The sequence below is a fragment of the Magnolia sinica genome, chromosome 13, assembly GCF_029962835.1.
Source record: "Magnolia sinica isolate HGM2019 chromosome 13, MsV1, whole genome shotgun sequence".
Classification (NCBI taxonomy): Eukaryota; Viridiplantae; Streptophyta; class Magnoliopsida; order Magnoliales; family Magnoliaceae; genus Magnolia; species Magnolia sinica.
Window position 1 is genome coordinate 80,751,730 of NC_080585.1, and position 12,887 is coordinate 80,764,616.

At 34.7% G+C, this 12,887-nt stretch overlaps 1 long non-coding RNA gene and 1 pseudogene across 2 annotated transcripts; both read right to left on the minus strand.

Moving 5' to 3' along the window:
* Positions 1–2,066: 2,066 nt before the first annotated feature.
* LOC131223906 (gibberellin 2-beta-dioxygenase 1-like) lies at positions 2,067–3,718 on the minus strand (annotated as a pseudogene).
* A 798-nt stretch (positions 3,719–4,516) lies between these two features.
* On the minus strand, positions 4,517–8,526 carry LOC131223910 (uncharacterized). 2 transcript variants are annotated; one of them, XR_009160761.1, is made up of 5 exons: positions 8,086–8,526; positions 5,851–5,997; positions 5,466–5,537; positions 5,294–5,339; positions 4,517–4,687 (listed from the first exon to the last, which is right to left on the minus strand). It is a non-coding gene; the product is annotated as an uncharacterized LOC131223910 (long non-coding RNA). The 2 variants fall into 2 exon arrangements; XR_009160760.1 differs by lacking the exon at positions 4,517–4,687 and adding an exon at positions 5,143–5,206.
* Positions 8,527–12,887: the final 4,361 nt, after the last annotated feature.

Below are 12,887 nucleotides of genomic sequence, written 5' to 3' on the forward strand. Positions count from 1 at the left end.
AAAAAATGATCAAGGAAAGAGGAAGGCATGGAAAGAGAGAGAGAAAGAAAGAGATAACATAAGTTGCGCAGGACCTGAGTTGCGCATGGCTTGAGTTGTGTGGGACCAGTTGCGCGCGTTCGCACAACTCGTCCTAAAATGCATGAGTCCACACAACTCATCCGAGTTGCACTAGTATGCGTAAGTTTTGTCAGAGAAACTAACGATGCGAAGTGGGGTCCATGGCACAAAAATTGAGGGTTCACACGTGTGGAAGCCTATAAATACCCTCTCACCTTCTCATTTGAGGGATTGGATGTTTAGAAGATTAGTCTCTCTGACAGGTATTAGGGGCAGAGAGAAGGGAAGAAAGGAGACTGCGCAATTCATAGTGAGTTGCGCGGGTTCGTGCAACTCGCTGGTCGCACAACTCAGTTGTGAGTTGCGCAGGTTATTTTTGGAGCAGTTATCATGCTGAATTTTTTGGAAGATGATACAAGCTATTTTGATATTTCTAAGGGATCTCAGCAGGGGAAACCCGCACAACTTGTCTCCCAAGGAGATTTGATAAATATGCGCCGGAATGCTATCGAAATTTACATTTTGATTACACTTGATTTCATGTATTTTTGTCTTTATTAAGAGATTTTATCTAGGAATCAAATGATTAAGAGGATGTAATGAATTCAAAATAAATGAAATTGATGAATATCTCATTTGTTCTATTCTTATCAATATTAAATAAGAGATTCTCCCAAATCAAATGCATTTCGTTTCTGGTCGAAACAACCATATACTATCCACCGCATATTATCTTCCACGATTAGGTGGATATTCATTGATTCTACTTCATCCGACGCTTTTATCATAACGTCCTGATATGTCCTCTTTAAAAGTACTCAAGATGTAGTTTCAGTAGAAGTAGGAGCTTGCGATGGAGAAAAAGGGGGCTAGCATCCCAACGTTTGGTTATTAAATCAACCCATATAAAATCACCCTTGTGTTTCTACCATTAATATTAAAACATAAGAGAAGATAAAGAAGTATCACTCACCAAACAAGTCAGACATGTAGAAGTATCTTCCAAAATTGGTAGGTGTCTTTACTAATAAGATTTTCATCGGCCTTTCTTCACAAGAGAAAATTCCTTTCGAGATATCGTTGTTTATCTTAAAAACAGTGCTTATAAAGAGTATTAATAATATAAAAAAATAAACTATTGAAACAATAAACTATGAGATAACACAACAAACTATTGCTAATAACACAACAAACTATTGAAACATTTCATTATATCTTTGAATTTATTTCACATGTATAGAAGTCATTTATAAAGATTATAAAGGCCCAAGAGTCGCTTGTCTACAACAAAAAAGTGTAAGATTTCTAAAGTTTATTTGGAATAGTTACAATAGTTATAACAGTTGCTCAACCACACTATGCCAAAATTGAGAATTTACGACGGACTAAATCCGTCGTAAAACCATATAAACAACAGATTTTGTTTGTCACTTGGTCTGTTGCTGTTTGCTGGGTCATTTTTTATTTTCAACGGATAATATTCGTCGCTTAATCTGCGACGGATAAGGTCCGTTGCATAGTAGCGACGGATAAGATCCGTCGCAAAAAATAAAAAATCCATCGCTAAAATTCAAAAAAATCATCGTCATTAAAAATATTAGTGACGGATAAGGTCTGTCGCTAACATGCTAGAGCGACAGACCTCAAATCCGTCATTTATTTCAGCGTTTCAGTAATTAACGACGGATTTGGTCCGTCGCCAAAATATCTTTGATTAAAAGATTATATCAGATTTTTTATTTTTTTTTTATATATGTATCTTACACCTGATAGTCATTCAAAAAATAATTCACAAGATTGTTTAATAAGAAACACATTCACAAGATTGGGGTGAATATGAAACTAGACTAAATATCAATGTGTTTGGATGCTCAAAAGGCCTGAATAAGTAACTGATCTAAATATATAGTAAAAAGCCAAAATTGGGTTAGCTACTGATGAAATAAGATAATGTAAAGAATATCATTTTCCCTGAAAACTTAACAAATGATCATCATAATTATGTCCCATCAATTAAAATACAAATCCAAGAGATGCAGGACCTTAAAATTGGTCCGATGTATTTGTTGCCTATCAACCACCCTTTACAGCAAGTCCCTCTTTTGTCACCTGTTGCAATAACAAAAAATCACCAAAAAAAAAACATTTTCTTCCAAACTTTGATTGTAGCAAAAAGATTTGAAAATAAAATGAGATCTATATTTTTTTTTTTTTTTTTTTTTTTTTTTTTTTTTTTAAATCAGTAAAATGGGATCTAGAGATTCACAATGTGATGGTAAGTAAAGCCTCATACACATCATTTATTAGTAGTCATGTTTTGTCTGTACCTGCTGTTTATATATTTTTTCTTCCATAGTTCCATGTGCCATCAAACGATATGCATAAACTCGCTTTGTTTGCCTATACCTACAAGAAAGCAATACATTTTAGAAACAAAGAACAACAACAAGAAAACTGCGCTCCAAAAGATTAAGCATTAATTTTTTTTAGAAAATAAATATCTCGATTATGTCATACCTCCAAACCTGAGCCTGAAGATCATAAGTAGGGTTCCACGAACCGTCAACAATGATTACATGGTTAGCAATGTGAAGGTTGATGCCTCATCCCATGATTCAAACAACTCCAAGCAACCTAGCCTCCTTCCAGAGATGCAACTGTACTTCACCATAGCTCTTGCAATACTGTTGCTCTCCCATTCTCAATTGGGTCCACCATATTAAGCCCATTCTTCAAAACAGAGAAACTTGGGAATTAAATAGAAAGAAGAAGAAAAAGAAGAAGCATCATTATGCAGATTTATACTTGCAAGGAATCACCAACAATGACAAAGGAGTTGTGGTCAGGTGGGACTGAAACCCAGCTCCCATCACTGAGAGAGATTTGAAGGCCTGATATATTGTTTGATCTCAGAACTGATATTATCTAAGGGTCAGTGTGTTCTCCAAAACCAGTTAAGCTTGGTTCAACCTTCGGCCCTTCAGTTAAAGATTCAAGAACTCCACAAGCTAATTTCTTCACAGCTGATATGTAATCACTCACAACAGAGCTGAAAAATAACCCACCAAAAAAAAAGTCATTTCATCAAAACATGAAGTATTATTGCATAAAAATAGAAGCTCCAAGCTGAAGAATCGTAGCTATAAATAGCTAATGCTATTTGAAAAATGCAATTGGGTTTGAGCTACAAGAGAAAATGGTTGGATTTTCTTACCAAAAGATTTCTGGGTTTTCTCTAGAAATGGCCCAAGATCTCTGAGAAATGGAATTGGCATTGGTTTGAAAGAGGAGATACTCAATCCAGCCCACATCACCATTGGGTCCAATCCTATTGTTTCCATACCCAAACGGATTTGCAGGGCCAGCTTTTTCCTTCTCAGGTTAAGGTAAGGAGAAGAACTTCACAGCCTCAGCTCCCAACCTATCGATGAACTCTAATGGAATGCCATGGTTGAAGAATCCAAACTCTTCACAAGCTTTCACAAGAAGAGTTTTGGACTCGGGTTTTGACAGGTCTATGGTTGGAATGCCAAGGTTGGACATGGGCTTCTGGTTTCCTACAAAACTAATCTAATCTAATGCTGGCTGGGACAACACCATCTTTTTTTTCTTTTTCAAGAGCAGGGCTGAAGAAAACAGAGAGAAACAGAGGAATCTGGATATGTCGTTGGGACAACCTATCAATGCTTTCCTAAAGTAAAGCATCCATGTTCAATTCCAGCTCTTACGTATGTGTCGTTGAGTGCAAATATAAAATAAGCAACAATTTCTTCATATTCAAGTTGAACATGAAAAATTAGTGAACTATGGGAATCTAATCACATAAAAGCATCACGATGCCCCAATCATCAATAGAAGCATCAATTGAAATTACAAGCAAAACATAAACATCTTAGAAAACACAATAGGCAGCTAGATCCTATGACCTTACAACGTACCATCTCAAAGTTGACGCCAAGAACCAGGAGACTTCATAGGTGCTCCATGTTGCTGTAAATGAACTGTGTGACTCAGACAGAGAAGTAAAATGTTGCACATAGCAATAGTGATGAATTCTCCAAATAAAACATAAAACATGAAACTGTTGTGTCATGTTTTCATGTTTGGATTAATATTTTCTGTTATATCAATTTTTAAGACTTGGTTGGACATTTAGAAAGCATTAAGACTTATAATTTTTTAATACTCGAATTATTTCTTAATATCACGAGGTCCAGCCAACTCCAGCCCCTCCCTTCATGCCAATAAAGCATAGGAGAACAACTCCAATATATTGCAAATTCCACCAAATAGTAGTTTCCTCCCCCTTTTTTCTGTGGATAGGTAAATTGGGATCACACTTGAGACCTAAATGTTGCCTCAAAGAGCACCATCCATGGAGAACCAACTCATAGTTACTACTTACTACATTCATCCAATTGTTAAGCGAATGAAATAATTTTTTGTTAAACAAGAAATACAAAGCAGGCTTAAAGAGAAGACATGAAACAATACAAATGAAAATTTCCAAATCACAATGAAGAAATCATAAGTATGCATCTTTGACCTGAGGCATTCCATGAGCTAAAACATGAGAGTATCGACAAGATTTTCGTTTGCATTTTCCATGTAAAAAGTCCTGTCAAACCTTCAAAAGCAAAAGAAAAACCCAAGTGTAAGGACAAAAATGAATCAAAACAAACTAAGAACAAATATGGTTTGCAAATTTTTTACAAGAATGGCATCACTTATCCACTCACATACATGGGTGCAAAATAAAGACATCAATGCAAATCTTGTTCAAGGATGAAGACATCAATGCAAGCATGCAAGGTTACAAGGCAACTACTCAATTGAGTTGCCTTCCCACCATATCTAATAATTTATCAACCTTATGAAAGACAATGGAACCTAGGACAAATCAACAAAGATAAGAAAAAAGAAGAGACTCAGGCTCATCTATAGTTTCACATCTTAGAAGTATAAGTAGACTTGTAGCTAAATGGACCCTTGTTCCTGTATACAATCCAGTTAGCTCAATGAATCCCTCAATATCGCTAGCTGGAAAAAATCGAAGTTACCTCTAACATAATAACTAACAATAGAAATAATTGGCACCACAGTTCAAAATCATATTTGTTGTAATGCTTGGGATGGGCATCATTTTCTGGCACACAATCATATCAAATGAAGGACAGAATGTGAAAATCAATTTACATGTATAAAAATGGAGCGAATAAAGGAAACCATTTACCATTTCAACTTTGACTTCCTGTATACCAGCTGCCAACCTGAGTGACCTAAAGCAAAATAAGGAAGACCAACATTATCATCATTTAAGCCTTATCCCAACTAACTGGGGTCAGCTACATGAATCCTTTTCCACCATCATTATCATAACTTGCTTTTGAGTGCTTGTCACTTACCACATCAACCTACATATCAGAAATCATGGACCTCAATTGCTCGACAACAAAGTCCTCTGAAACATGAACTCCCTGGTTATAATAAAATAACTCCATTAGAAAAAACTTATTTCAAGATGAGGCATGAGCAAAAATTGACTAGCACTAAGGAAATTGACTAAAGATAAAGAACAGCTGATAACATCTTATAAAAGAAAATGCTTTGAAGAACGATTGCATACTGATGCAGAAAATTTTCTAAACTATATCAACAAAATAACACATAAACCTTGACTTCAAAGAAAGAAGAAAACAATACATAGAAATGCAGAACCAACTTCATAAATTGGAAGAACCGATAGGCTAAAAGAAATAGAATTTGACATCATGTGGGGTGATGCCTAACCTTAACTTAGGTGAGCAGTTCATTAGGTAGAGGACCACCTGAGTAGTAAATGAAATCAAGAAACACATCAACAGCTCCAAGCTCCAGTCCTGTAAGTAGTATCTTTTGAGTGAGCTCATATGTTGCCTTGGAAGTGTCATAGTAACACTGGAAGCCACCCATCAAAACATTCATGATAGCCACAAAGGAAAAGTTTTAGTAAATTTGAGCAACAAATTCATATCCAAACATGGCAGCACAACTTTTATATAAAAGCCAACCTAAAATTGCTGAGGGGGGCTGCATATATATGAGAAAATTGCGCGCATGTTGAAAATTCCACAAGGGAAGATCCCAAGATATGTTGAAAATTCCACAAGGGAAGATCCCAAGATAGATGAAGCAACTAGGATTGAAATCTAACTAATTGCGACAGATCTAAAATGTACATACAACTTTTTAGAAGAAAATTTCTACAATGGAAGATCCCAAGATAGATAATTAAAGGCCAGATAGAAAGATAATGGAAAGACAAATGAGAAACAATACATTTGGAAAATACATGAAAGTAAACGATAATGGAGAGACAAAATAGTTGATGCGTAATTGTAAATGGTCCATAACCGGGGGCAATTAGAACTGGAAAATGTAGTGGTGTTGGCAATTTAGGTAACATTGTCGTGTCAGAATATTTCAAAAGTATGTAGGCTATTGGCTATCAAAGGAGACTGCAACTTATTAGGATAAGAAATAAACACACAATCCGAGTTATGGGTAGAAGAATCACATCAAGAAGACTAGTATAAGGTGCAAAAATAAAATAAAATAGTCAAAATGGAAAACCAACTCCCAAATCAGATATCATGGAAAACATTTCCAACATGCCTCATTATAAAGTATAAATCAATCATGACGCTCTACATGCTTAAAGCTGATATAATAGTGCCTTGATATTCAATATTTCACATGAGATGGGAGCCCATAAAGCAGAGTTATGTAAATTGCCTAAGCCAAGTCCTAATTATTGGTTGAAAAAGGGAAGGGAAGTCTTATTAACTGGTTTTGTGGAAAGATTAAAAAAAAAGAAAAAAAAAAGAAAAAAAAAAAAGAAAAACAAATGCACCTAAATAGCTCATTTATATCTATCCACCTTGCAACAAAGAGAGCACGTACTCCTTTCAACATTATCTTCTTGGAGTTAGCTCACAAAGGCAGAATTTTGTGTATCACAGTTTGGCAGTATCACAGTTTCTGTCTTGGGAATTGGGAGCAGTAATCTTTAGCTAGTAACAGAATTTTTTGTTAATTAATCTAAATATGAATACTAGTCCAAATAAAGCTGACACTACACATGGATATCTAACAGGAAATCAAAATTCCTGAATTTTTTTGGTTATTGGACTCCAACTTCTGAAGCTCATACTTTGCATCCAACCATAGAATTGTGAAAAATCATAGATGTAAAACTTCCTGAAAGATGTTTGGCAAATAAGAATGCACAATCTGGCCCATAAAGCTTATCAAGGCATCTCTTTTGAACATTCCTTATACTTTGTTCCCCGCAAAGTGTAGTTCAACTTTGTGTGTTCTCAAGCATATCAGTTACAAAAGGATAAGCTGAGAGTAGCATATTAGTTACTTAGAGAAGAGAACATTGTCCACCTCTAAAGCATAACTGTTAGATCATTGAAAAGTGGGTGTGATTCTCATGTTTTTCTCCACCCACGTAATTGACAACAAAAATGCAAGCCATTTGATCAATGACCACTGATCAAATGGCTGGATTCATCCAATCAAAGTACTTCCCAAGAGTTATTATCAATCAAACGTGGGGCCTAAATGACTGATGATCAAGGTTAATGATTCAAACTTTTTTTTTTCTATTTTCAAACCTTGCAAAAAAATAAATAGGAGGTTCTTAAATGAATCAACACACAGCCATGTTGTAATTTTTTATTTTTTTAAAAAATGATATCTACTACCCTTAAAAAATGCCCTTATTTCAACATGTTACCATGCATGCTTATTTTAAATAAGAGCTGTTTTCAGATTTGAAGAAGTAATTTTACCAAATGAGCTTATTTAAAACAACTGTTAGAACAAAAAGAGGTTATTAGAGTAGCTCTTATTTTAAAAGTTCTTATTCCATTAGAGTAGATATGCCAAATGAGATAATGCAATGTTTAAACCATTGGAAAAAAATCTGATTATATTATATAGTAGACAAAATTAACTGCTTTCTCTAAGTATACATACGTTTCCTCCATCTTTCACATCTCTACTGTGTATAAGGAGGACATGTTGCACCGCTAGATCCATCTTCAATCCAAATCCACCTGTCCGAGTTTCACCGCTAACTGCAGCTAGATCCAGGGCATGTTGCAATGATCCAAATTGCCTATATGGACCATGCGGAGTGGGTGGTACCCAAAATCTTCCAAAACCAAAGACAACACCTGTCGGGGAACAGTTGAAATGGTAATTCCCACCACCAAAATCGTCCAAAGTACATACAAGTTCCACCCTGATATTTATATGCCATCCAATCTACTTATATGATTTGCCACACTAGGATGAATGGATTCCCCGAAAATTAGGATATTCCAAGACTCATCTTGGCCATATATAGTAAATTTAGCATGATTTGGCACTATTCCTTATGGCGTGGCCTTGATTTTTAGGATCCATCATGAAAATTAGAAAGAGAACAGCAACAAAATGTTTTAAAAAAAATCTGTAAAATCAAAAAATCCCAATTTGTAAAATCAGAAAATCCCCAATTTGCAAAATCAGAAAATCCCCAATTTTAAAAGTACGAAATCCCCAAAATCCTAAAATCCCTAAATCCCCAATTTGGGGTCCACATTCAAATCTGTAAACCCTAAAATCTCCAGATCCTGAAATAAGGGTCCACATTCAAATCGGGAATCTACAAACTACTAACTCCCAAATTCCTAAATCGGCATTAATATTGAGAGAGATTAAGAGAGAGAGAGAGAGAGAGATACTTTCACCTGTGTGAATCTGATTTAACCCGAGCTTCAAATCCACCTTTTCCATCAGGCGAGTCACCAGATTTTCATCATGAAGAGAGAGAGAGAGGAGGGAGAGAGATCGACAGGAAGAGAGAGAGGAGGGAGAGATATGTAGGAAGGGGGAGAGGAGAGAGTATGAGAGAGGGGTTGAAACAGAGACTGGTTAGGGCCGGCGCCCTAACCAGTCCTCAAAAGCTCAAACGAGAGAGGGGGCCGGCGCCGTAACCCGCTCGTGAGGGACGCAGATTAGATACTGACAAGTTGAGTAGCGAGACTCGCTACTGAAGTGGCATCACTAAGTTCTGTGGACCCCACTATGATGTATGTGTTGTATCCACAACGTCCATTCATTTGGATATATTATTTTAAGGCATGACCCAGAAAACGAGGCAGATTCATAGCTTTACTGGAACCCACCAAAGAAAACGGCGGGAAGATTAATGCCTACCATTGAAACCTTCCTAAGGCCCACTATGATGTTTTTTCAAAATCCAACTTGTTCAAAAGTTAACAAAGACATTAAAGAAGGGAAAACACAAATATCTGCTTGATATAAAACTTTTATGGACTTTAGAAGGTTTTAATGGTGGTGTCACGAGCTTTAGATGTGACTTATTCTTTGGATCTTACCCTAAAATGATCTCTCCATATGGATGGACGGTGTGGATACAAAACATATATCATGGTGGGGCCCACAGAACTTGGTGACGTCACTTCAGTACAACTTGTCAGTAGCCCATCCGCGCTCGCGAGAGAAGGGGCTGGGTGACGTCAGCAAGTTATGTGGGTCCTATCATGAGGTATGTGTTATATCCAAACCGTCCATTCATATGGCGAGCTCATCGTAAGGCTTGCGACAAAAAATAAGACAAATCTAACTATCAAGTGGACCACACTGAAAAAAGCAGTGGGGGATTGAACGTTTACCATTGAAACCCTTTTGGGGGCCATAAAAGTTTTGGATCAAGCTGATCTTTGTTTTTTCCCTTCATCAGGGCTTGTATGATCTAATCAACAAATTGGATGTCAAATAAACAGTACTCTGGGCCTTAAGAGGATTTTAATGGTGGATATCTAATCAATATTGTTTTCCTATGATATGGTCCACCTTAGGTTTATATCCCTATCATTTTTTTGATCAAGCCCTAAAATGGTCGGTAAAAATGGATGAACATAATGGATGAAATACCTACATCATGGTGGGGCCCACATAGCACCAAATACTAGCCAACGGGCGGGTGGCAGGGGAGTAGCCAATCCGTTCCCATCAATGCTGGTATTTGTGGTGCGGTCCATTTAATCTTTAGATATGATTCATTTTTTGAATAATTCTCTTTAATGATCTTGAAAAATGGATGAACAGTGTGGGTTGATCCCAAATTTTTGGTAAATCCAAAACTCAAGTGGACCATGCCACATGAAACAATGTGGAATAATGATTTCCACCATTGATACCTTCCTTGGGCCCATATTAAAGTTTATTTTCCATCCAACCTATTCATAATATCAAATATATATGAATGAAGAGAAAGCATAAACATCAGCTTGATCCAAAACTTCTATGGCCTCCAAGAATTTTTCAATGGTAGAGGTTCAATCACACTATTTCATGCGGTGTGGTCCACTCGAGGTTTGGATATGCTTCATTTTTGTTCTTTAGATCTCAAATTATCTGTTAACATGGATAAATGGAGTGGATAAAATAAATAAATAACGGTGGACCCCACAGAGTTTACTCTGGTAAGGGTAATGACAAACTCACCTAAATGTAGAGGGGTTTTCTTAAAACATTCTTAATCATATATTGGACTTGCCTTAATGTGATTCATATGTCCAATGCACTCATTATGTGTGTCCCACTTAAATGAGAGGTCAGACCAAGTTTTAACCGCATCCAAAACTCATGTGGGCCCCACCAAGTGCTTTTATATTTTTTAAGATATGTTAACACGGTTTTAGATGGTATGACCCACCTGAGTTTCGTTTACGGATGATTTTTGAGATATCTCATAACCTAAAGGGGACACATTAAATGCACGGTGTTGATGTTCGACATACATCATGATGGGGCCCACAAAACTTATTAACATCAATTCGTAGGTTCTCGCGAGGTCAATAAGTTGGGTCACAATTTTGACAATAATATTTAGCCCATTTTATATGTATAGTCCATTCACTCTATTTTATTGACCAATACCATCAATTTGACTAGTTACTTGCCCCAATCAGGCTAGCTATATGTGAGAAAGGTATTGGGAATACAAGATTGATCAACAATTTGAGTGAAATTTGATTTAAACATATAAAGTTATTTACTATTCAATCTAGACTAATTCAATTGTCCAAAAACGGTTAAATGTTCAATTAGTAGACGTGCCTAATAATTTATTAAAAAATATTTTTTTTTTCACAAATAAATTTCAATTTCCATTTAAAAATAACATTTTTTTTCAAAAAGTATATTTTTTTACTCTTAATTTTTCTTTAAAAACTTTTAACAAAATATCATTTTTATTATAAAATATTTCAAAAAATAAATTAAAATACAAATTCTGAATATTTATTTTCAAAATATCTTAAATTTTCACAATTTCTAATTTTTTTCCCAAAAATTCCAAAATGCCGATTTTTTTTCTTCAAAAGCATCATGTTGTTCTCAACTTTTCAATTTTTTTTAAAAAAAAATTATATATATTTTTTCAAAATCTTAGTGTTTTTATAAATAACTTTTTCGTTTAATTTCGAATTTTGAACATTTTCAATTATTTTTCAAAATCACAAAAATTTTCAACTTAATTATTTTTTGTTTCAAAATGTTTGTTTTTTGATAAAGTACTGATTTTTTAATATCGTTTTATTTTAAAATTTTCAATTCTTTTTCACTTCTCCATTTTTTTAAAAGCATTTTATTCGAACTTGTCAATTTTTATTGAACTTCACTTTTTTTTTTCTTCAAATTTCAAACGCTCATTTTCTTTTTAAAAATATTTTCATTTTTCAACATTGTGAAATTTTTCACATTTTTAAAAATATTTTTAATTTTCTTTTTCAGGATATTATTTTTTCTTAAAATCAAATGCTTTTTTTTTTTTTTCAAATTTATCAACTTTATTAAATATTCTTTTTTGTTCCCACAAAATAGATTTTTATTAAATCACGATTTTTATTTTTTCAAATTCTAATTTTTTTCTCAAACATTGTTAAAAATTTTAAACTTTTCAATATTCTTTTTCATGTGATATTACAAATCATTTAAATATTAGTTTAAATTAAAAAAATAAAAATAAAAATTCCACTCATTTAATATAAAAACAAAATAAATTTTCTTTTTGCATTCAATCAATTGTTAGAAAATAATCTTAGATACAAATATGTACAATTAAACCACTGAAATTCTATTAAAAAATAATTATTAGACTACAAAAAAAGTTAAGTTTTCATCGTATTCTAAAAAAAATGAAAAAAAAAAAATGTCAAGGCAAAAGTCCTTTCATGACGGACCATGATCCATCGCAAAAGCAACTGAAAAGGCGTCATTTGGTATTTTGGGCGGGAATTTGCGACTGTATGTTTTCTGTCGCCCAATCAAAATTTGCGACGGATTTCTTCCGTCGCCTAGTTACGACAGACAAATCCGTTGTAAATCAGATTTTAGCGACGGATTTTGGTCCGTTGCTAAATTCCGCGACATTCAGACTGGATATTCGAGAAAGACGAGGTTAGTGACGGACCTTTTCCGTTCCCGACGGATTAAATCTGTCGTTAAACCAAGAGATTTTTGCGACGAACGAAGTCCGTCGCAAATTGCCCATTTTGGCATAGTGACAATAGTATACATGTTGCATACAAAATTCAATTGAAAACATCTCACATACAGTTACATATACTTATAGTTTATACAGTTATAAATCCCAAATTTATAGCATGAATCGTCAAACTAGATATCAGATACAAGAAGCAGACATGAACTGCATACTAGGTGTTAGTTACAAGAGGCAGAGATGGATTGCATACCAGATATCA